The 24,763-nt window shown below is 46.7% G+C and overlaps 1 long non-coding RNA gene and 1 pseudogene across 1 annotated transcript; one reads left to right on the top strand and one right to left on the bottom strand.

The window, feature by feature from the left end:
- Positions 1-16,408: 16,408 nt before the first annotated feature.
- LOC120660795 lies at positions 16,409-18,142 on the bottom strand. Its single transcript, XR_005669742.1, has 2 exons — positions 17,553-18,142; positions 16,409-16,619 (listed from the first exon to the last, which is right to left on the bottom strand). It is a non-coding gene; the product is annotated as an uncharacterized LOC120660795 (long non-coding RNA).
- Positions 18,143-20,363: 2,221 nt separating this feature from the next.
- Positions 20,364-22,490, top strand: LOC120660793 (annotated as a pseudogene).
- Positions 22,491-24,763: the final 2,273 nt, after the last annotated feature.

Raw genomic sequence — 24,763 nt, 5'->3', positions numbered from 1 at the left:
TGCAGGCTGCCGTGAGCGAGCGAACATGCTGTGAAGTGGGGAGATGAACTGGGCTGCCTGCTACTGAGCCGCTGGCGTGCTAGTTAGGTTGAGCTCGCGAAGCTAGCTTATGCAAACGAGCTAAAAATACCAGCCCAGCTTGTTAAGAAAACACCACAAGCCGAGCCGAGCTAGGCAGCTAGCTACAGACCAAGCGATAACGAGCAATGAGTTTGTTTTTTCAGCCCTGTACGTAGCGGTGGGAGAACCGGACGCCGGCCATCTGTTTCCCTCCGTGTTGCTGGAAGTAAATTTTAGATACAAGATTTACGGGAGCTGTACAGCAAAATTAGATTTGCAGAGAGGACACCAACGGCTCGCAAGGCGTACAAACAGCATTACAGCCAACCGCGCCGCCGTGGACCGTGGTGGTCCTGCCGCGGCACGCCGTAACGGCGCCTTTGGCCTTTGGGGCACCCTCTACCCGGCAGCGAGCCAGCTCCTGGCGCCGCCGGCCCCGCTCCGCTCCGCTCCGCTCGCACGCCCCGGCCACGGCTCGCTGACGTGCGCCACTCAGGCCGGCAGCAGCTGCGGCGCCTGCGCCGCAACCCGCAAGCAGGCAGGACCAGAGGCGGGCCGGACGCGGCAGCGCTTTGTCCCTCTCGCGGCGGATTCCGATGGGCCTGCGTCCGGTGGGCTGCAATCCTAATACTCCTGGATGTTTTAGTTTTTTCTTTTCTTTTCTTTCTTTTTTTTAAAGAAAAGGACGAGGAAGTTTTAGTTCGTGGAGACTGGAGAACTTGGAAAAGAAAAACCCCGCGATTCAAATTCTCAACACAGCTCTCGTTTAGTTACGTGTGTAAAAATTTTGAAATAAAATCTTTTCATATTTGAAGTATTAAACATAGACTAATTATAAAATTAATTACAGAACTCGTCTGTAAACTACGAGACGAATCTAATAAGCCTAATTAATTTATCATTAGTGCATAGTTACTATAGCAATTTAGTGTCTAATCATGACCTAATTAGACTCATTAGATTCATCTCGTAATTTACAAACAAACTATATCATTAGTTTTAGATTTAATACTACATGCGTGTAAAATTTCTCTTCGATGTGATAATTTTAGAATTTTGAATTTTACAACTAAACAAAGGGACAGTCATGAACCAGGGTTAGCACAGAATAGTTTTCCCTTCTCTGTTTATTCCTCCATGGCATCCTGGTATGGCACCCACATCGAGCGCGCGAGGGCTTACCGTTACCGGCGACCCGCGCAGGCCTCGGCAGGAAGCAGCTTTCGCCAAAGCTACTCCATCAGGGGGCCCCGCCGCTGCGCGGCGGCGCCAGTGCTTCCGTCTGCGCGCCCCCCAGATCTGTCTGTCTGTCTCGTCACGAGTTGGGCTTGATCCCGCTGGACCGCATGTCCCCCCGCGAGGCGGATCCGAGGTTTGGCCGGCCGTGCGATGGGAGTGGGACACGCTATTAAGCGGCCTCTCCTGCTGCACCACGCCCCCTGCCGGCTGCCCGCTGGCTCGCCTTTGCTCCGCGCCGCGCGGCAGCGGCGGCAGGCGGCAGCGCCATCGCCGTCTCCCATCCGCGCCGTGGGCCGAGGCACGTGAATAGCGCGCTGCGATCTGCAGCGGTTGGGCAGGCAGGCTCGCCAATCCTGCCCGGCCGGACGGTGGATCGAAGCACGCTCCCCCCTCGCCGGATCGGCGGATCCGTTCAGGCGACGGTGCACACAGGACAGTTAAGGCCTTAAGGGTAACGCGGCGTATAGTTCAGTTGCACGCGCACCGTTGCGTTGGTTTGGTCTGCTACTCTGCCCTCTAGCCGCGGTCGGTCCCCCGGCGGCTTGTCTGTCACATGCAGCAGCTGCAGGGATATGATATTGTCAACCCTCTCCAGGGGACTCTAGGTGCAAATTATGTTTGGGTTTCAGCTTTCGTCTGTGTGGTTTCCAGAGGGTAAGAAGAGTTCTGTCTGATCCAGTCAGCGGCAATGAGAACTTGTGTCTGTTCCTGTCATCGTGCGGAAGCCTATTCAAATCAGAGTACCGAGTAATTGTGCTGTATAGTGGAGTTCACGAATAAAAATTGAAGCTTGATCTATATGCCGACCAATGGCTCATTTGTGTACTGTTCTGTGCATAAGTGTGTGTGTGTGGTGTAATTTCATTTCGGCCGGAATGAGTGGTCATCGTGTGTTTGATCTATATGCCGACCACAGAACATATATGTCACATTGCATGTAAGTGGCGAAGCTAGAGCAAAACTGAGAGAGATGCATTTGCCTCTGTGGGTGCATGGGTTTGCAATTTGTGGGTGCATATGTGTTGAAAATTTAGGTCATACCACTGTTTTTTAAAAATTTTGTGAGTGTGGCGGCACCCACCAGCTCCTATATAGATCCGCCCCGTTAAATCCTGGTATAAATCTAGAAAATACAAAGCAATGTTGTGACTTGAACTCTGGTGGGCAGGTTCCACCGTAGAAAAAGAACCTAATAAGTGTGAGAACCGCCCAATTTGCACTCGGTTTAGGTAAAATTATTGATTAATCCTTTAAGTTGAGGGCTAGCACGTGTCCATCTCTCGACACACCATGTGCTAATCCACACCTTAGAGGCACTTAATCAACACAATTCACCTAGAACGAGAGCAAATCCGGTAGTCCCGGTACGTGTTTGCCACATGCCCAGGATTAAGCACACGTACCGTTATACAATCACGTACATTGCCAATGATCCACAAAGAGCAATTTTACACATTTAATATTACAAGTTCGATATAGGTGGGTTCAAACTAATTTCCAATACAAGCCTTGGGCTCTCTAAAACCGTATTAACAGAAACTTAAAGTTTATTATACTTACATGCTCTCACGGAGATAAACTACGCAGTTTATTAACAGAAAAGACGTCAAGATGAATTCTTAAGGAGCTTGGAGAAACTGAAAAGAAAGGGTATTAAGGCAAGTTTTTCTTAAGAACATTCTTGCTCGATATTGTTTGTTAATTAAGTTGCATGATGCAAGATGCACATGTTAACATGTCGGTTAGTGTACTAATACCCCTAGAAACTCAAAACTTAAGACAACCCATTCGCATCGTTATTCGTCTAGGGCCTACCCCTTAAAATTGGATGGAGTAGAGAAAAATATTTTAAGGGTTGCACTAAAAGATAGTCGTAGCAAATCATATCCACACACACTTAAGCACCAGCGCGCACCCAGTAGCTCAACGTATGGCTGCAGTCCACACGAGGCCCTAGGTTCCGTCACAGCACTATAGTTCGTGGAACAATCACCGCTACGAAAGAAAATCATAGGGAGCAACCCAAGTAGCACAAATTGAGAGAGAGTTTTTTTCAGATTTCAAAAACATCAAAAGCTTTACGTAGACATACGAGACACATAACATTAGTTAGTCTATCACACGGATTTCACTATGTTAGACTCGCACCCAAACAATATGTGATTATGTAATGCAACAATGTTGCAACCCTGTTCATGCACGATGGCCATAGTGCAGATGATCAAAATTTTAATTTATTCACATTGATTCGAGCAAGAATGCAAGCGGATCCACGTTAAGGGTAGGAATCAAGGCAATTAGAATTAAACAAATATGAACGCTAGAAGAACCACAAGATGTTTCTAGTCATTAAGGATAGTCGAGATGAATTATCTTCGAGCATACGAACAAATGACCTAGAGACAAATTAACATTGACCGATAGTAAAGAACATCAATGTTTGAATAGAATGGACTAATCACTGTCACGGATAGTATAAGATTAACCGATTAAGGTGGAGAAAATGATATCAAGAAAAATGGCCAAGGGTTTACCCTAAGGATAACATCCTTAACTTAACTCTCAAGTATAACAAGACCGGTCAGAAAGATTTTTATCCTCGGAAACGAGAATCACTAATCATACTAGTGTTATCACCATAAATTAACAGGGTTAATTAATGGGCCGAGAGCAAGTTGGGCTTAGTGCGGAAATTAAAGAAGGCTTGTGAATCGGCTGTGTTACCACCAGAATTTGGTCGAGAAGGATATGGGCCGAAGCTGCCGATGGGCCTATACAGATTGTCCAGGGAAGAGGCGATTGTGGTCCATGCCAAGAGCCGATGGGCTCTTCTTATCTGTGTGCGTCGGGAGCCAATGGGCTCTCTTTATCTGTAATCATTAGAGATAGATTAGTTTTTGTATTGGACTAGGTTTTGTTTAACTTGGTCGTCAAGTCTACAAGACTATAATTATGTACCATATGACATTTGTAAAAAGGAGACGTCATCACGTTTTGCAAACAACAACTCTCAGCACACCGCCACCCCTAATTCTAGGGTTTCATCCAAGTAAGCGCCATGCTGCCCTGATCGCAAGATTGTTCTTGCTTTTACCTTGGTATTACTTGTACTGAAGCGTTTTTTATGGCGAGTAGTGCTAGTTGTCCTGATTTTCGTAGCATGACTTTTAGTAGATCTATCATGCTTTGGTTGTTTATCATCTACGAATATCATGTTGTTTCCGTGCAATCATGCTTTAATCTTATGCTAATTCTCGTTGCATAGAATTAGTTGTGCGGAGACAACACCCTACTTCTTTTCTATCTAGTAGATCTAATCTGTTACAGTTTGTTCTTATACTTAAGAATTGGCGTAATATCTGCTAGTTTAGGCCTTGCAAACGGGTTGGACGATCCGGCGATGTATTAGATGCTTTGCTTTGATCTTAATAGGGATTGATCAGGGAATCGGCTTTCGCTTGTTCTTAGGCCTCTTTTCTGGTTAATGTTCGTTTATCTTTTACACTCGTTAGGCCTAACTACGTGTAGGATGTTCCGATCTAGCAGTGAAGCTTTTATCGCCGTGGATTAGATTAACTAGATTTAATTGAAGTAGTTTTTGCAGTTATTTGCTTTATCCATTACCATCTGGATATGCAGATCCAATCTGACACCGGGACTCGATCGGCTCTTTAAAGCTGATGCAAGAGTCGTCCCGGGGAGCCGACCACGGCTCGGACTAACGTTTACACATGTTTGTGTATGCAGGCAAACCGTTGCAAGCACGTTCGCACCTTACTGATCAGGTATAGGTCAGGTGGCATGCCCTGCGTCTTAGAAAGCCGCGGCGTGTGCCAGGATTGCGGGCCGTTGACGAGGGAGCAGTGCCTACCAATGCCCCGGTGACCTCCCGGCTCTTCGTGTTGCCTGTCGCTACTCGCGGGTGGGTTTTGACCGACAACACATTCTGGCACGCCCAGTGGGACACTCATCAACAACAACGCCCGTCGCAGAGATGACATGACCTCAGGACCAAGCACCGATTCCGCCGGTCACCAAACCTGTCACGTATGAAGAGCTAACTCCAAAACACAAGCAAAAATATGATGAGGTCAAAGCTCAGTTCGAAGCCGATCTCATCGGCTCTTTCGAGAGGACCCGCAACCACGGCATCAGGTGGAAAGGGTTCTCACCCGAAGGTGCTCTAGACAACGTTGACTTGTCCATGCCATCAGAGGAGCGCACCAGAGCCCTGCGCCAGGAGATGAACTACATGGTGGCTCACACGCTTCATCGGCACTCAGAAAGCCTGGTGAATGAGCTCGAGCGTGTGGCACATCGTGTCGTCCAGGAGGTGATCAAGAACTAGTACTCCCCATCAGGACCAATCCTGGGGAGTCACAGGGGAGAAGCCTTGCTCCACTCTAGGCCACCAGTGTCGTACTCGCTCACGGCCCCAGGACCGCAAGGTTTGCCGATCTACGTCGTCTACAAGATCGACGGTGACCCTGGAGAAGGCCAGTTCCTGAGTGAGCCTCCTAAGGAGATCCCGCACGGCTACACGTGTGTGTACATACCTGATAACATCAACCCAATGCGCGCGGGATAGCTGGCGAATACAGGAGCTTCAGGGACAGATGCGGAGAAACAAGCGTGGCTAGCAATGTACGCTACCGGGCCGAGCGCTGAGCCCTCGGCCCTAGGAGTTCTGAGTATGGAGCAGGTCAGTGCAATATTAAGGGACCAGTTCGGCATCCTGCCCAAGAGAAAGGCGATCGGCTATTCTAAGCCGTATCCAAGTGATTACGACTTGATCCCGTTGCCACCCAAGTATCGGCTCCCAGAGTTCACCAAGTCCAGCGGGTCAGAAGGGGCCAGTTCTATCGAGCATGTGAGCTGATATCTAACGCAGCTCGGGATGATCTCAGTGTCGGATCCTCTAAGGGTTCGTTTCTTCTCCCAGTCTCTCACGGGTTCAGCCTTTGGGTGGTATACGTCACTGCCCCCAGATTCGATCCGGACTTGGAGGCAGCCGGAAGATCAGTTCCACACCCAGTATCACTCAGAGGCTGCTGAAGCCGGGATTGCTGACCTCGCCCAAGTCAAGCAGAAGCGAGGTGAAAGTGTGTCGGAGTACGTGCAGCGCTTCAGAGAAGTTAAGAATCGATGCTACTCATCGCGCATTACAGAGAAAGAGGCAGTCGATTTGGTAGTTTTGGGGCTCGCTAAACCGATCAAGGATCTGGCTTTTCAGTTGGAATTCACTTCTCTAGCGCACATGGTGCAGAAGCTCACGGCTTATGAACACTATCACCCGGAGTTGTACCAGGAAAAATTCAAGCGCCATGTAAACATGGCCCAAGCAGATGATTCCGATGATTCTGGCGGGGAACAAGAAGTGGCTGTGGCAGAATGGACCCGGGGGGCAAACCCCGTCCCGTGCAAGTGGGCCAAACAGAAGGGGCTTGTGAAGGGCTTTGACTTTGACGTGGCCAAGGCAGAACATATATTCGATCTACTGCTCAAGGAAAAGCAGTTGAAGCTCCCAGAGAATCACAAGCTGCCAACGATGCAAGAGCTGCAGGGGAGGCTGTACTGCAAGTGGCACCACTTGTTCACCCATGCCACAAATGACTGCAAGGAGCTGCGTCGGCAGATCCAATCGGCTATCGAGCAAGGCCGATTAATTCTAGCCCAACACACGATGAAGGTGGACAGTCAACCATTCCCACAAGCTAACATAGAGGAGTTGTCGGATTTTGGACCTGAGGGCCAGAACTTGGCGTTCCAGATAAACATGGCGGGACCCATGTGCCGCCGTGTCGAGCAGAGGAAAGAGGCCGCTTCTGGCAAACGGCCCCAGGATGAAGACGAGCCGGAGCAGCAACATATTACCGAAGAACAAGTGCATCACATCCGTAATCAACTCCCAGCTTCTAATCGGCTTCTGGAAAAATACCAGTATCAGTACAAGTTGCGCCGCCGATATGAATCGGAAGAGGAGGAGTATGAGCACCGCACGGGGAGGACGCTGGGGAGGCGACAGGCTATACGCGATCACTGGCATTGCCCGTTCTTCAGGTACTGTTGGAATTCCGGCATGAGCCGATTGCCTACTATCGATGATTGCTTGGAGTGCAGGCCTCGGGGACGCCAGCCAGGCGAGACGTTGGTGTTCAAGTGCTCGGGGCCCAAAGCACGTCACGACGACCATAATGAGCGGCCATCTAGGGACGATCTTGAGCTAGAAGGGGAAGATAAGTATCATCGCCCACGATGGTGTCCTGACGGGCTCAGCCGTTCATAGAAGCGCAGAGTGCAGCGCCTACGCAATCTCGAAGAGGCGGAAGCAAGGTACCTCGACGTGCTAAGGAAAGCGCGTCAGGATCTCGTAGAGCAAGTCAGGCACCCGCGAAGGATGGAAAGGCGCCCTCCAAGGAAGGAGTGGCGCCCCAAGCAGCCAAGAGCCGATGAAAAGCCAACGGCTGATGTAAATATGGTGTTCGTGCTCCCGTCGGAGTTTCGGGCGCCCCAACCGGAGGAATTGGCCGTCGCGCAGCTGGATCTTGGTCCACAGCCGATTATCTTCGAGAAGCCCAAGGAGAAAAGCTACAAGCACCTGAAGGGATTATATCTCAAGGGCCTCATCGACGGCAAGCCTGTGAATAGGATGCTGGTCGACACTGGTGCCACGGTCAATCTGATGCCGTACTCAGTGCTGCGCCGATTGGGTCGTTCTGCTGCTGATCTTATCAAGACCAACGTGATGCTCAATGATTTCAACGGCCAGCCATCGGAGGCGCAGGGCGTCCTCAATGTGGAGTTGACAGTTGGCCGCAAGACCGTCCCAACCTCGTTCTTCATCGTCAACAGTAAGAGTATGTACACAGTGCTGCTTGGGAGGGATTGGATTCACACCAATTGTTGTGTTCCTTCCACGATGCACCAGTGTTTGGTCCAATGGGATGGCGATGAAGTGGAGGTGGTCCGTGCAGATGACTCCAACGAGGTTTCGCTCGCAGACATGAACGCCTGGGACGCGGAAGGGCAAGAGCCGATCTCAGGGATCGCGCTGGAAGATTGTGCTTGGATCAAAGCGACAAAAAATGGATTGAGGCTGGTCTTATCCACTAGCCTCATAGAATAAATACATCTTGTCAAAGCTACGGAGCCTAGCAGGCTTAGAGAGGCCGGTCCCAGCGACCGGCCCCAAAAAATAGACAATTCTTGTTTAGAGTTGAAGCTGTTACATTGCGGACAGACTGTATCCTGCTTTGGCAGTTGGTTAGTTAATGAGCATTCAGTTTCGAGGAGTAATATAGAAACGGCCGGCTCGTGCGGTCGGCCAAAAATTTTCTTTTGTCATCTCCCCGTATTTGTTGTCGACGTGGCAGATGATGATGAGTCGCTTGCGCCCACAATCGATTTTACAGGCGACGGCAAGTTGGGGTACGGGTTTATATCAGCTGACGATTTGGAGGAAGTTGATATCGGTCCCGGGGATAAGCCGCGACCAACATTTATCTGCAAGAAGCTAGACCCGAGTCTGCGTGAGCCGATGATAGCACTGTTGAAGGAATACCGGGATTATTTCGCGTGGGATTATACTAAAATGCCTGGTTTGGATAGAAGCATCGTCGAACATCGGCTCCCGCTTAAGAAAGGATTTCGGCCGTTTCAACAACGAGCAAGGCAGATGAAGGCTGAAGTCCTGGAGGAGGCCAAGAAAGAGGTGCAAAAGATGTTGGACGCAGGGTTCATCAGGCCGTGTAGGTATGCAGAATGGATCTCCAGTGTGGTCCCTGTACAAAAGAAGGATGGCCAATGAAGAGTCTGCGTGGATTTCAGAGACCTCAACAGAGCGACGCCAAAGGACGAATATCCGATGCCAGTGGCAGAAACATTGATCAATGCCGCTACCGGTCACAAAATGCTGAGCTTTATGGATGGTAACGCCGGCTACAACCAGATCTTCATGGCCCTAGAGGATATAAGCAAGACCGCGTTCAGAGTACCAGGCGCGGTCGGCTTATTCGAATACTTGGTTATGACCTTTGGATTGAAAAATGCCGGTGCAACGTATCAGCGCGCCATGAATTACATTTTTTATGATCTCATTGGCAAGCTGGTAGAAATCTACATTGATGATGTTGTGGTCAAGTCCACATCAGCTGGGGGGCACCTAGAAGATTTGCGTAAGGTTTTGGAGCGGACTCGGAAATTTGGGCTCAAAATGAACCCGAAGAAATGTGCCTTCGGCATATCGGCCGGTCGGTTCTTAGGATTCCTGGTACATGAGCGAGGAATCGAGATTGGCTTGAAGAGTCAAGAAGCGGTAAAGACAATGAAGCTGCCTACTATGAAGAAGGAGTTACAGAAGCTCATCGGCACAATCAACTTTGTCAGACGATTTATCTCCAATCTGTCTGGGCGTATCGAGCCGTTCATGGGTCTGGTGAAGATCAAGTCCGAGGATGAGTTTCACTGGGGGGCAGAACAGCAGTAGGCTCTTGATGAAATCAAGGAATATTTGTCGAAGCCTCCAGTGTTGGTTCCGCCTCAATAGGACAGGCCTTTCAACGTGTACCTGTCCGTGGGTGACACTTCCATCGCCTCGGTTGTGATTCAGAAGCATGACAATCAGGAGAGGGTTGTCTTCTACCTCAGCAGGCGCATGTTGGACGCCGAGACTAGGTATCCTGAAATTGAAAAGCTTTGCCTTTATTTATTCTTTACATGTACAAAGCTTCGACATATCTTGCTCTCGGCGGAAATGATCGTTATATGTAAGTCGGATGTCATCAAGCATATGTTGTCGGCTCCTATTCTAAAAGGCCGACTAGGAAAATGGATGTTTGCGTTGTCAGCATTTGATATCCGATATCAACCTGCAAAGGCAGTCAAGGGACAGGCTCTGGTGGATCTCATTGCAGACAGGGTCAACACTGACGTGTCCGCACTTTTTGTACGTTCCTGTGCCATGTTTTTTGACGGGTCGGCTTGTGATGATGGGTGCGGCGTGGGAATTCTTTTGGTAACGCCTCGTGGGGCGACTTATTCTTTTTCCATCAGGATGACTACTCCATGCACTAATAATTTAGCAGAGTATGAGGCCATTCGCAAGGGAATGGAATTACTCCTGGAAGCTGGTGCAGAAGCAGTGGAAATATTTGGGGATTCGAAACTGGTGATTTCTCAGCTCACGGAAGAATATAAATGTGAGAGTGAGGCTCTTTTTCCGTTATGGATGCAGTGCTGTGAGTTGATGTCACAATTCAGGTACATTAATTTCCACTAGATACGAAGGACTTTGAATAGTGAAGCCAATGACTTGGCACAAATGGCTTCTGGATACAAGGAAACAGCCGATGGGGTCGATGTAGAGGTTCAATTTCTAGAACCTGGAGACTGGAGAGCCGATATCTTCAATTATTTGAAGGATTCGGCTCGGGGGGCACCCAGAAGGATAAGACTCAAAGCTACGAAGTATGTTCTGATAGGGGACGACATGTTCTACAGGACTTTGGAAGGACTGCTGCTTAAATGTTTGGGGCCTTCGGAGTTGAATCGGCTCTTGCATGAGGTTCATGAAGGAGCCTGCGGTACTCATCAATCGGGTCACAAGATGAAATGGCTGATTAGACGATCGGGATATTACTGGCCTACCATGCTTGAGGATTGCTTTAAATATTACAGCGGATGTCAGGCATGTCAGAGATTCGGCAAGATTCAGATGGTGCCGGCATTAGTAATGAATCCTATTATTAAGCCATGGCCGTTCAGGGGTTCGGCCATGGATATGATTGGCTAGATTAACCCGCCATCTAGTAAAGGTCACCAATGGGTGTTAGCTATCACGGATTATTTCACAAAATGGGTGGAGGCGGTACCCATAAGGTCAGTGGCATCGAAAGATGTGATCAGTTTCGTTAAAGAGCACATCATTCATAGGTTTGGGATTCCTCAGACCATTACGACCGATGGAGGATCGGTCTTTATATCGGAGGAATTTAGAAAGTTTGCCGATGACACGGGGTTCAAGATGATCAGATCATCCCCATGTTATGCCCAGGCTAATGGACAAGCTGAAGCATCCAACCAGAGCCTTATCAAGCTGATCAAAAGGAAGATCGACGAATATCCTAAGCGCTGGCATGAGGTGTTGTCAGAGGCTTTGTGGGCATATCGTATTTCGTGTCATGGATCCATCAAGACATCACCATACCATCTGGTCTACGGTCAAGACGCTGTATTGCCATGGGAGATCACGGCCGGATCAAGGCGTGTTGAGTTTCAGAATGATCTATCGGCTGAAGAGTATGCAGCCTTGATGAGCGATAATGTGGAGGATCTTACAGAGCTAAGACTTTGGCCACTCGAGAAGATCAAGGAAAACAAGGCTAAAGTTTCTCGTGCATACAACAAAAAGGTCAAGCCGAAAGAATTCCAGGTTGGAGACCTAGTTTGGGAGGCAGTGCTACCATTGGGAACTAAAGACAGGAAGTATGGTAAGTGGTCTCCTACTTGGCATGGACCGTACAAGGTTGATCAAGTCTTACCTGGAAATGCATACATGCTTGAAGAATTGGACGGTGTCAAGTTTCCTGTAGCCGTCAATGGCCAACACCTCAAGAAATATTTCCCGAGCATGTGGGAAGGCGAATAACAAGAGCTGATGAAATCCATCTGGCTGTATTATAAAAGACCAACACGTTGAGTTGGCCAGTAAAAAAATAATAATAATAAAAGTGAGAGAGGCCAACACGTTGAGTTGGCCAGTAAAAAAAAGAGCAGGATCTATTCTATCGACCAATTGTTGAGAGCATCGGGAAGCTACAGGAGATCACCAACAAATTACCGATGCCGCCAACACTACTGATACCGGTATGACGAGCAAACATTATTTCTTACTGCAAAATACTTGGGAATTTTGAATTTAAATAGCTTAGTTCCTCAGTGATATGCTAAATTCCTACCAGAGCCATATATACACATTTAAAACCTTTATACATATGCTGCTTGTGTTTGCATTGAGCATTGTCAAATTCTTTGTGATCCTTGTGAGATTCGCTTCATATTTTTAAGATCAAGATCACGTACACTCCATGTACTCAATCACTCATATGCTGATTTCTACACTGGAAGTTACGCAAGTATATGCCTTCCATCCATAAAAATACTCCATTCCTTTTTTGACAAAACTCTTTATATTCATCATGTAGAAAGATTTGGGCTATGTAAAAAAAAATATAAATGTTCATGCCCCAAAAATTATGAAAAAAAGAAAGAAAAATGAAAGACAGCTCATATCTCAGCAAAAGATAAAAGGGAGAGTTCTGCAAAAGGGGGATGCGAGTTCCAGCCACAAAAATTCCACACACATGCACATCTTGATCTGATTGTATGACTTGCTTTCTCTATTGGATCCGGTCTTTGACTTTGCAACATGTGCGGCTCGAGTATGCTACCTCTTCATTCCCTACCCTGAACTCCACAAAAAGTCATACTAGAGATAGGGAGAAAGGAGGCAATATAATGCTTTGGTCAGGAATCATACACATTGAGTGATTTGAGAGAATCATTTGAGGAGTGAAGTTATTTTCTGTTCAAAAGATCTAAGTTATTTAGCAGGAGGAGTAAAGTCGATTCGTCTCTTTGCGTCAGCTATCAGTAAAGCATCAGCTATCAGAAGAGCAGCATCAGAAGAGCCGAGGCGCAGAGTCTATCATGCAGATTGAGGCGTCGACTATACAAAGTTTCAAAGCATTCATACTTTGAAACTTGGGGGGCATGTGTTATCGCCATAAATTAACATGGTTAATTAATGGGCCGAGAGCAAGTTGGGCTTAGTGCGGAAATTAAAGAAGGCTTGTGAATCGGCTGTGTTACCACCAGAATTTGGTGGAGAATGATATGGGCCGAAGCTGCCAATGGGCCTATACAGATTGTTCAAGGAAGAGGCAATTGTGGTCCATACCAAGAGCCGATGGGCTCTTCTTATCTGTGTGCGTCGGGAGCCAATGGGCTCTCTTTATCTGTAATCATTAGAGATAGATTAGTTTTTGTATTGGACTATGTTTTGTTTAACTTGGTTGTCAAGTCTACAAGACTATAAATATGTACCCTATGATATTTGTAAAAAGGAGACGTCATCATATTTTTGCAAACAACAACTCTCGGCGCACCGCCACCCCTAATTCTAGGGTTTCATCCAAGTAAGCGCCATGCTGCCCTGATCGCTTCTTGCGATCAGGGCAGCGTTGTTTTTGCTTTTACCTTGGTATTACTCGTACTGAAGCATTTTTTATGGCGAGTAGTGCTAGTTATCCTGATTTTCATAGCATGACTTTTAGTAGATCTATCATGCTTTGGTTGTTTATCATCTACGAATACCATGTTGTTTCCGTGCAATCATGCTTTAATCTTATGCTAATTCTCGTTGCATAGAATTAGTTGTGCGGAGACAACACCATGCTTCTTTTCTATCTAGTAGATCTAATCTGTTACGGTTTGTTCTTATACTTAAGAATTGGCGTAATATCTGCTAGTTTAGGCCTTGCAAACGGGTTGGACGATCCGGCGATGTATTAGATGCTTTGCTTTGATCTTAATAGGGATTCATCCGGGAATCGGCTTTCGCTTGTTCTTATGCCTCTTTTCTGGTTAAGGTTCGGTTATCTTTTACACTCGTTAGGCCTAACTACGTGTAGGATGTTCCGATCTAGCAGTGAAGCTTTTACCGCCGTGTATTAGATTAACTAGATTTAATTGAAATAGTTTTTGCAGTTATTTGCTTTATCCATTACCATCTGGATATGCAGATCTAATTTGACACCGGGACTCGATCGGCTCTTTAAAGCTGATGCAAGAGTCATCCCAGGGAGCCGACCACGGCTCGGACTAAGGTTTACACATGTTTGTGTATGCAGGCAAACCATTGCAAGCACGTTCGCACCTTCCTGATCAGGTATAGGTCAGGTGGCACGCCCTGCGTCTTAGAAAGCCGCGGCGTGTGCCAGGATTGCGGGCCGTTGACGAGGGAGAAGTGCCTTCCGGCGCCCCGGTGACCTCCCGGCTCTTCGTGTTGCCTGTCGCTACTCGCCAGTGGGTTTTGACCGACAACAACTAGGTCTATCAAAAGTAAGATGTGCAATGGTGTGAAGAAACTTATACTAAAATATTAGCAAACACCCAAAGCAACACATTATGTATGATATGATGCATGCATGCGAAGTATGAATGCAATATGTCGTCTCCTCACATCGTGAGCACGCCTCAACGTTCTAGCACTCACTCACGACCCGACACAACCGCATTGTCCAGCAGCGCTACTACCCTCCTACAAGCACTTAGGACAATGGGTGATTCCCACCCTCTCAACCCCGGTAAATGGCTCAAAAGGTTTCCAGCAGGTGAAAGGGTGTTCCTACGTTTCCGCTACCCATAAAGTCAAGAGGGGTTAAGTACATCTTAATTACATATGTGAAGCATTAAGGAAGAATCTTAGACAAAGAAAGAAGGGTAGCAATCAGCCTTAATTTCACATTTTTAACAAAAGTAAATCTTAGTGTAAGTGATCAAATTTTACTTTACTCTCAACCCACTAAGCAAATTTTAGATTCACTTCATGGAACCTCAGCTCTGATACCCGTTGTGAGAACTGCCCAATTTGCACTCGGTTTAGGTGAAATTATTGATTAATCCTTTAAGTTGAGGGCTAGCATGTGTCTGTCTCTCGACACGCCACGTGCTAATCCACACCTTAGAGGCACTTAATCAACAGAATTCACCTAGAGCGAGAGCAAACCCGGTAGTCCCGGTACGTGTTTGTCACATGCCCAGGATTAAGCACACGTACCGTTATACAAGCACGTACATTGCCGATGATCCACAAAGAGCAATTTTACACACTTAATATTACAAGTTTGATATAGGTGGGTTCAAATTAATTTCCAATACAAGCCTTGGGCTCACTAAAACCGTATTAACAGAAACTTAAAGTTTATTATACTTACATGCTCTCACGGAGATAAACTACGCAGCGGATAAATCGATAAAAGCGTAACAAATCAATGGCGTCTTACTCAAGGGCACCATTGCCCCCACAACGATCTACTCCTCCCCCGCACCTGGATCGGCGGGGTAGAAGTGACCGAACACCCTTTCTGGTTCACCTGCAACTAGGTTTAGAAGCAACCTGAGTACAAAGGTACTCCGCAAGACTTACGCGATTAAATAAACAAGGATCATGTAAAGGCTCAAGTAAAAGCTTTAGGGTTAAGTAATTATTGCATAAGCATGAGCTGTCTAGACTATCACCTAGCAAACTTAATTAATCTTGCCCAACCCTCAAATAATTTTAGTTGATTAAGAGAGTAACATAATATATAATAGATCATCGATATAATATGAATCCAAAGCCAACAATACCGAAACTCTCTATGAAGAATTCGACGAACCAAGAGCTTGCTCATATTCGAGAGCGCGGCAATTCGAATTGATTATAACCTTGCAAGGGTGTACTACTTTACCCAGACGACGCAAGGACCATGCGACTCACCCAACCGGCCAAAGTTGGATAAGGGGGTACTCGCTTCAACCGTTCTCAACAAGGCTCGATCATTGAACTTCACACCTAGTTTACGAGTAGAGACTTAGTTTCCACCGGGGACATCTCTAAACTTTCTTACACATAGGTCCACCCGGGGATCCCTCTAAGCCTCTCTGCATAGCCCTTAGCCACGTATCTAGGACTACACATCAATGATCAAGTCAAAGAAGGTAATTGGCTCATCCGTACCATTATATTGGATATGTGGTAGCACGGAAAGGTGCTCAAGGCCGATGGCATCCACTCAGTCCTTAATCGATCTAAGCGGACTACGCCCATGTGACTTCATTCACTAGGCCCTACCATTCCGCTCGAATCTCGGTACTACCACTTCATCAATACCCAAACCGAACCAGTGCGATCCAAGGTAACCGGTAAGTGTAATACTCCAAACTATTCTTTCTAGTAGGCAATGTGAGTATTCTAAGTAGGACTAAGCATCTAGTCAAATTAAGTTATTAATTGACTACTAGTGCCAAGAACAGGGATAACAAATCAGGGAAGGATAATGTATGCAAGTAGGTTCAGGAATGCAATACATACATAGTATATATATATATCCCAACAATACCCAAGTAAGGTAACTAAACTAATCAAGTTAAATAGGTGCAAGGAATTATGCTTAGCTGCTTGCCTGGGTTAACTTCGGGCTCAACTGCGAACTGGACACCGGGATCAGGTTCAACGGACTCGGTGAGCTCCACGGGTTCATTCTCCGACGGTTCGGTCACTATAATGCATGAATGAGATGCATGCATTAGTATGATGCTATGGATTATGCAAGAGTGATATGACATGCATAATGAATGGCACTCATGCGATGATGCACAAACGTAACACCAATGAACAAGCGAGCAACGAACTAGAGCGAAAAATAAGAAAAGAACCATTACAACAAGCATAACTCATAAATTAAATTGAGCATGCAGAGGACATTACAAGGAACTCATGAAACTTGGATTTGCATCGAAATCACTTTCCTAGAATTACTTAAGAAATTCATAAGTTTCAGCTGTCCTATACAAGATAAATCAGAAAAGGCATGCGAACTTAATTAAACAAATCTAATAAAATTACCACAGATACTAGACAAGAAAACAAAGCTAAAAAAACTAGTTTTACCATTTTATCACTTTCCAGCAAGAAGTTACACATTAAACAAGCTTTCAGACAGAGGATATGAAATCACACTAAAACCTTAATAAACAGCAGGAAAACATATAAGCAAGTTGCACCACTGGAAACTAAACTTCACAAACAAAATTTGGTTTGACATTTTTAGAGCAGTACACAAATAACTAAGCATTTAACTCACTTTTTCAACAATAAAACATAACTAAATCTACAGCCAGCTAGCATGCAACACAATATCTTTCATGAGTAGATCTAAACTAGAGGAAGCTAACAAATTTTAGTTTGTAATTTTCTGATTTTCTATGATTTATTATGATTTTTCAAAATTTCAGCCGATTTATTGAAAAAGAGCCCATCACAGCACTATTCATATGAGTCTATGTTTGTGCAAAAAAACCCCTGAAAAAGTTTCAATTCTAACACAGGGTCCTTGGTCGTGATTTTAAGAACAGAGAACGTTGGGGACGTCGATTCCGGCGATAGGGTGGGTAAGGTAGGGATGGGGAAGCATGAGGGAGGCGAGGGCTACCTGGGGGTGGTCGTGGTGGGGTCGGAGGTGGCCGGAGGAGGGTCGGCGGCGGGGCAGTACTCCGGGCAGTGGTGACAACGGCCTGTGGCAGCGCTCCGGCGGGTGGCCGGCGACAGGGCGGCCATGGGAGGGTTCAGAAGGGCCAGGCGGAGTCAGGGCACTCGGCGGCGCGGCGCAGGGGTGCGTGCGCGAGACTTACGGCGAGCAGCAGCATGCCGACGGTGGCATGGCTCGGGAACGGGCGCGGAAACAACGCGAATGCGACGGAACGTGGAGAGCACGAGCATCAGTGAGTTGAGGGGAGTCGATTTGCATATCAAGGTTGACCGAAGAGGCCCGGAGATGATAGATCGACAGTGAGGTTGGAGGTTCGGGTGGACTCCAATGGTGGCTGGTGGTAGCTAGGCCGATTCCGGCCGGGGTAGGGCTCAACCGGGCTTGGGGAGGCACGGCAGAGGTGGAGGAGGAGGAGAGGAAGGCTTGGGCGCGAGGAATCGGAGAGAGACGCGGCCGGGGATGGTCGGGGCGGCGGCGGCACGGCTCTGCTCGGTTCTGAGCAGAGGAAGAAGAAGAAGAAGAGCGAAGGGAAGAAGAAGAAGAGGGCGCATACGAGAGAGTGCAGTTGGCGGCTCAAGATAAAGACGAGGACGGCATGGGCGGGCACTGGAGTGGTGCAGCACGGCACAGCAGTGAGCCGATGCTCGCCGCGCGTCGAATGCCTTGAATGCCGCCAACCATTCTTGACCCACTGTAGACCCCATTTGAATATTTGTCTAAGCTCGTTTAACACATAATGATGCTCCTAATTGAGTAGGCGTGACAATAAGCTAAGCTACTGTTAGTTCGAGGATGTGTTTTAGGCCCTGTTTAGTTCCACCCCGTAAACGCAAAAAAACCGTAAACGCAAAAAAGTACAAAGGAATCTTACTAATTTGAAGTACTAAATGAAGTCTATTTACAAAACTTTTTGCATGGTTGGGCTGTAAATCGCGAGACGAATATAATGAGCCTACTCAATCCATGATTTGCAACAGTGATGCTACAGTAACCATCCGCTAATTATTGATTAATCATGAATTAATTAGTATCATTAGATTCGTCTCGCGATTTACAATCCATCTGTGCAAAAAGTTTTGCAAATAGACTTCATTTAGTACTTCAAATTACCTAGATTCCTTTGCAAAAAATTTTTTGCCTTTACACCCCATCCGATCTAAACAGGGCCTTAGATTGTCCGGCCAAGATAAGGAATTCTCCCGTGCACAGGTTTTGATGAGATTCTTTATCCAGGCTGGACTCTGAACGCGTTGTTGGAGGTATTATAGTTGGAGGTATTATAATTGGTCTTGTAAATTAATATGGACTCATGTACAGAAAGACCAGTCATTCACCCTGTTCGGCAGCTCCAGCAGCCTCCAGCTCAACAGTGTTTTCCTCTTATACTACTCCAGCACCAGCTTCCAGCCACCAGCCAGCCAATAATATTTTTCTCTCACACCACTCCAGCCACCAGCTCCAGCTCCAGCCCAGCGAACAGAGTGATTGTATAAATACAAAGAGTGACGACTAATTGACAGTACACAATCAAACATACAATCTGCTACATTATATTTTTCATCTACTATCTTTTGTCTAGTTTTGGTTCTTTCCTTCAACGACCAAACGGTCCTAGGGCGGTTAGGCCGACCTAGGGTAGCCCATCGCCATTGTTCTCCTGGGAGCGTGGGGTGTCGAGTTCCAAGAGCTCTTTCTAATCACTCTGTTCGGCAGCTCCAGCAGCTTCCAGTCTAACAGTGTTTTCTTCTCACACCGCTCCAGCACCAGCTTCTAGCCATCAGCCAGCCAACAGTATTTTTCTCTCACACCACTCCAACCACCAGCTCCAGCCCAGCGAACGGAGTGAATGTGTATTGCGTATCGCACTTCCGATGAGACTCACCTTACTATGTGTGTCTTGCACATAGCGCTTGTCTTTTTTTTTTAATCATGCCTAGGCGCATATTTCATTAAGTAGCAACGTGTTTACACAAGGATGTTACATGAAAACGAACATTTTGCTACTATTTACCTTAAATTCTCAAAGCCGTTTAAATGGCTCTTCGTCTTGGTTTGGAGTGCTTGTAAGTGCTCAATGACGTTTGCAGACCATAAAAATGTCCTTAAGATTATAAAATTCCTAAGAAGTTCATCGAGACATATTAGGACACAAAAAGTCCAAAAAATAGAATTGCGAAAATTTCTCTAGGAGCTCCTAAAAAGTAGATTTAGTATAGAGAAATGGAAAAATATCGAAAAACTATGGAAAAATCCAAAGATTCTAATCAATGTCTAAATGCATTTTGATAACTTTTCGCAATAAAAACACAAGATACAACCATTGTAAATGCATAGCATGAATGCATTCAACATTGATCGGAGTATTTTGTAAATTTTCAAAAGTGCTATACATCGAGTATAAAATGTTTTGGTAATTTTCCAAAATTTTCTAGAGTTTCCCCATTTTCATAGAACCGAATATATTTTTGGAAGCTCCTAGAGATATTTTCCTGAGCTCCAAAGTATTTTACTTGTGTTTTTTTGTATCTTAATTTAGCAATATAGAGTTTTCCTGACATTTTAGAATATTATTAGAAACATTTTTGTAGTCGGAGAACCTTATCATATATTTACAGGAAAACTTATATTTAATAATAACTAAAAATATGAAACTACTTTAAAAATGACTTCAATCTGGGATAAGAAGCTGTACTTCAACGGTTTTATATAATAGTTAAAGGATAGGATATTCTTAAAGTTGGAAAATCAGGCCACGACTTCACAGAAACTACTGTGGGCTACGCCGCGTGGCCCAGCCCACAGGATAACTGGATAAGGGACATGCGAGCCAAGCTCGCCGTGCTCGCCACCGGCGCCCCTCCGCCGCCACGGCCGCCGCACCACTCGTGGTCGCGGCACCATCGCCGCATCCCGCGCCGTCGGTCTTTCAAGCCACCCCGCTCTCGGCTCGACGGAGGACAGCCGTCGCCCCCGCCCCCGCTCCCAGCTTCGACTTCGAGGAGGCGCGCCTGGCCGGCCGTCTCAGCCTGCGCTCTTCGGTGCGGGGTTCCTCCTGGGCCCGCTCCTCGACGGAATCCACTCCCGCGTCGGCCTCCAAATCTACGGAAACGGCGCCCTCGACGCCGGCACTCTTCACACCCACATCCTGGTGCCGCCCCTGTTCGGCGCCTTCTACCTCATCGTCGGCCTGCTCCACCTGTTCTTGCACCAGAGGGCGCCCCAAAAAAGATCCAAGGCCACCGGGACCGCGCGGAAGACGGCCACGTCGCTTCTGTGCGTTCTACCTAGATACCCGCGCATGCTTCTTCGTCTTGTGCTACGCATCGATCGATCGATCGAGCGTTCTTTCTGTGAATGATCCATTGACTTGATTAAACGCAGCGTTCTTGCTCTGTTCATCGATGTGAGCGCGGAGTTGTACAGAGCAGGGGTGCCCAGCAACGTGGAGGCCTACACCCTTTTCGCCGCCGCCGAGTTCGTGTGGCTGTTCCTCGATGGCTCCTGGCTGGGCTTCGTCGGCACACTCTGCCCACTCGCCGAGATCCCATTGATCAAGTAACGGCATTCGTTTACCCGGATCGATAGCTTTCGTTTGCAATCTGCTGACATGTGGCATATTCAGTAGATTGCTTGGGTGCTGGAGCTATCCGAACGCCGACGTCCACCTTCTCGGCGAGGTACGTTTTCTTCTCCGGCAGGCGACAGGACCTGATCACGGCACGCATCTCTCTGTCCTCTGTTAAATACTACGTCTGACGTCGTTGTTCAGGGGCTGGTGAGCTGGACGACGACATGCTACTTCGTCTACACCCCGTTCCTGGCGAACCTGGCGAGGTGGCTCGATTCATGGTTGGCATTGGCAAACGACGACGACGCTGCGCAGGGACAGGGAGACGACGAAGCAGCTCGGTCTTGAAGAACCATTGTGCAGTGTACCATGTACAGTTGCACGGTTCAGACATTCATAGCTCCCTCTCGGCTTGCATTGCACATTGCGTGTCACGATGGTTGTTGGGTCATGCGAAGCTTCTCTGGTAATCGGCGCATATCCCTGGCTGTTCCAATAAGCGTCTGACGGCGATGCGGCCGGCCTTGATTTTTATGATGATAGCCGGGGATCATGGCCGGAGGGGGAGGACGGGCATGGTTATGCATAACTTTTGTTATAATGTGACCAACAACCATCTAATGACGTCATATCATTTAAAATTCCTCAAGTAATAAAAGGTCTAAAGAAGACACGTCATAAAAATGTTGTTGAAAAGAACACAGGAAAGAAGAAGAAGAAGAAGAAAAGAAGAAGAAGAAGAAAGGTGCCCAAAAGAAAGGTAAACGACATGTTCAATACCTTTTGTTCATGTGTAAAGTTTTTTTTAAAAAAATATTCTATTGTCATATATATTGGATTGTAGGTGGAGATTCGGAACAGAATGACGTACAAACAATAGATGAATGTGCCGAGCCACATCAAATAATCGTAAGACATTACCTACTTTCGTAATGTATTCCATTACATGAATGATTTATGAACACTTTATTGTGCTATGACACAGGAAAGTAACGTTGGGCCATCTTCAGCTTTGCTTGCTCCTTTATAGTTCAAGGTGGATATTCTAATTCCATGATGCCGCACTTCAATTATTATGTAAATCCTTCTGTTCCGGCTACTTCATACATACATGGAGGATACACAAGTCTATTAATAGGAGTCGATCAAAATGTTATAGCGCAAACTGTTGTTAGAAAGTTACATTGTGATGGAGAGGCGCTTTTTTTATGTTACAGGAATTGTATCAGTTTGACCAAAGATTAATTTTTTTTTGTTAATGAACTGAACTATTTTCGTGTTCATCTATGTAACTGTGGTATTTTACTTGTTTAGCTGTGGTATTTTACTTTTGTTTATATCTATGAAATATGTGTTATTTGTGCAACTTTTGCCTTCAATAAAAAAAACGAGCCCAGCGCTGCCGGGATTGGCTACGCTACGGAGCCAGAGGCGGAGCCGAACGTACGCCGCGGGAAGGATATGAGCCGAGTGCCGCACGGTACGAGACTGTCGTACGGCATTTTTTCCCTGTAGGCCGTGCCTCTTCCTGCGATCCGTCCTCCAAATACGGCCGTGCACCGTCCCAGAGAAGATCGCCAACGAGCCTGAGTTGGACGGGCTCCAGCTTCTCCCAGAGAAGAACATACTCGTAGTCGTATAGGCACACCCGACGGCCTGGAACAAGTGCGGTGTCCGTCCGGCAACCAGGCCGAGGAGGACGAGGACCCATCCCCCAACTCAATGCGCACCCAACTAGCGAACATAGCATCAATCATCTTTTCCGGCTTGGAAGGCCGCCTCGTCCAGGGCATTCTCTTGTGCCACTCCCATCTGAGCCTCAACGCGAATCCACTGCCTGACTCAGTGAAGCGCATCTATGCCGATAGATGCTAATGGTAAGTTTCGGTGATTAATGACAACCGTATGCGACTAACGTATGTTTTGAAGGAAATATTAATGATTAGTTAAGTCTCATATGGAATGTGAAAAGAGACCCCTCAATTCGAAACAACCATGCTTGCCAAGGACTCATTTTCATAGATTAAGGACATTTCTAGTCTCAAGTGTCACAAAGAGATGAAGGACACTTGATTTAGATAGGGTTTATAGTTTTTAGTTCTTGACCGTACTATTAAGAGGGGTTCATGAGTTAGTAGCTCAATCAAAATTGAGTTGGCCTTAGAAATCATGCACACTCGCTCAAAAACAGCCCAAGATGGTCAATAGAAGTCAACACAACGCTTGGAAGAAGAAACAATCGAAGTTACATTCGAATCCAGGTCAATTCAGCTGAAAACAAAGAAAAACAGCAGCACCGGTTGAACCGGTGCCCTAGCGTCGGAGCATCCGATGCTTGGCGGAAGGACCGATACCCTGTCGGTCTATCTTCTCTGGATGTCAGGCAGGAATCAAGTCAAAAACTCTATAGCACCGGTTGAACCGATGGTCAAAAGATAAGCACCGGTGCATTGGATGTACCATGTTCCAGAGAGCATGTTTTGGTGGACTTTAACTTCTCTTCAGCACCGGTTGAACCGACGCTTCAGAATTAAAGCACCGGTGCATTAGACGTCCTATATTCCAAAGAGCTTATTTGTGTTGATCAGTGAACCTCTTCAGCACCGGTTGAACCGATGCCTCTACGGAGCATGCACCGGTGCAATGACGCAAGCCTGGATACTGTGTCAGAACCCCAACGGCTACAATTTGGACACAGAGAGACCGGTTGAACCGACGCCTCAAATCTGACACCCATCGGTTCTTTCGGTGCTCACGGTTTTTCTGCAGTGGACTTCCAACGGCTATGTAACTCTTTCCACTCTATATAAGGGCACCCCATGGCTCATTTCAGTTGCCTTTGACACCCTGAATACTTGAGGCCACCCTTGAGAAGAAGAGAAAGTGCTTTGAGCAAACAAGAGAAGATCTAGCATTTTGTTTGTGCTTCAACCTTGAAAAATCCATCCTTTGCAAGTGTAGCAAGTGTGCTTGAGCTAGGACCAACTGAGTGTAGGTCAAGTGAAGGCTTAGGAGCTTGTTACTCTTGGTGTTTGACGGCACCTAGCCGGTCTTGGTGATCAGGAGGTTCTTGGTGAGCTCTTGGAGTTTGTAGGAGCCCCAAGACAAGAAGATTGTATACGGTGTGAAGCTCGCCGTTCCGGAGATGCAGAAGGAATATTCTTAGTGATCACTTGCTTCTTAGTGGAGCAAGGGAGCTATACCCTTGTGTGGGTGCTCCAACGTGGATTAGGGGGGAGCGTCAACTCCTCGATACCACGTGAAAAAATCCGGTTGTCTCGTGTCCTTTACTTTTACTTCAAGCAATTAATTCTTTTAGTTGCTATTTTTGCTTTTAATTGCTTGTAGTTTGACTAGGACAACTTGTATGGTAGCGTGAGCTCTTGCTTAGGTTTTGTTCTTGCTAGTGTGCATCCTTCTAGGCAAAATGATCATGATAGTGTGTTTACCTACCTAAGGACCCTTTGCTAGCGTGCTCTAGTGACTAGGTTTCGAATTTGTAGATTGAACAATACTAGTCTAGGTTAAAGACTAGATAGAAATTCGAAAAAGTCACAATTCAACCTTTTCTTGGGCCACGATCCTT

The sequence above is a fragment of the Panicum virgatum genome, chromosome 2N (assembly GCF_016808335.1).
Source record: "Panicum virgatum strain AP13 chromosome 2N, P.virgatum_v5, whole genome shotgun sequence".
NCBI classification, from domain to species: Eukaryota; Viridiplantae; Streptophyta; class Magnoliopsida; order Poales; family Poaceae; genus Panicum; species Panicum virgatum.
Note: the sequence above shows the minus strand (reverse complement) of the source record. Positions and strands in the feature narration are given on the sequence as shown.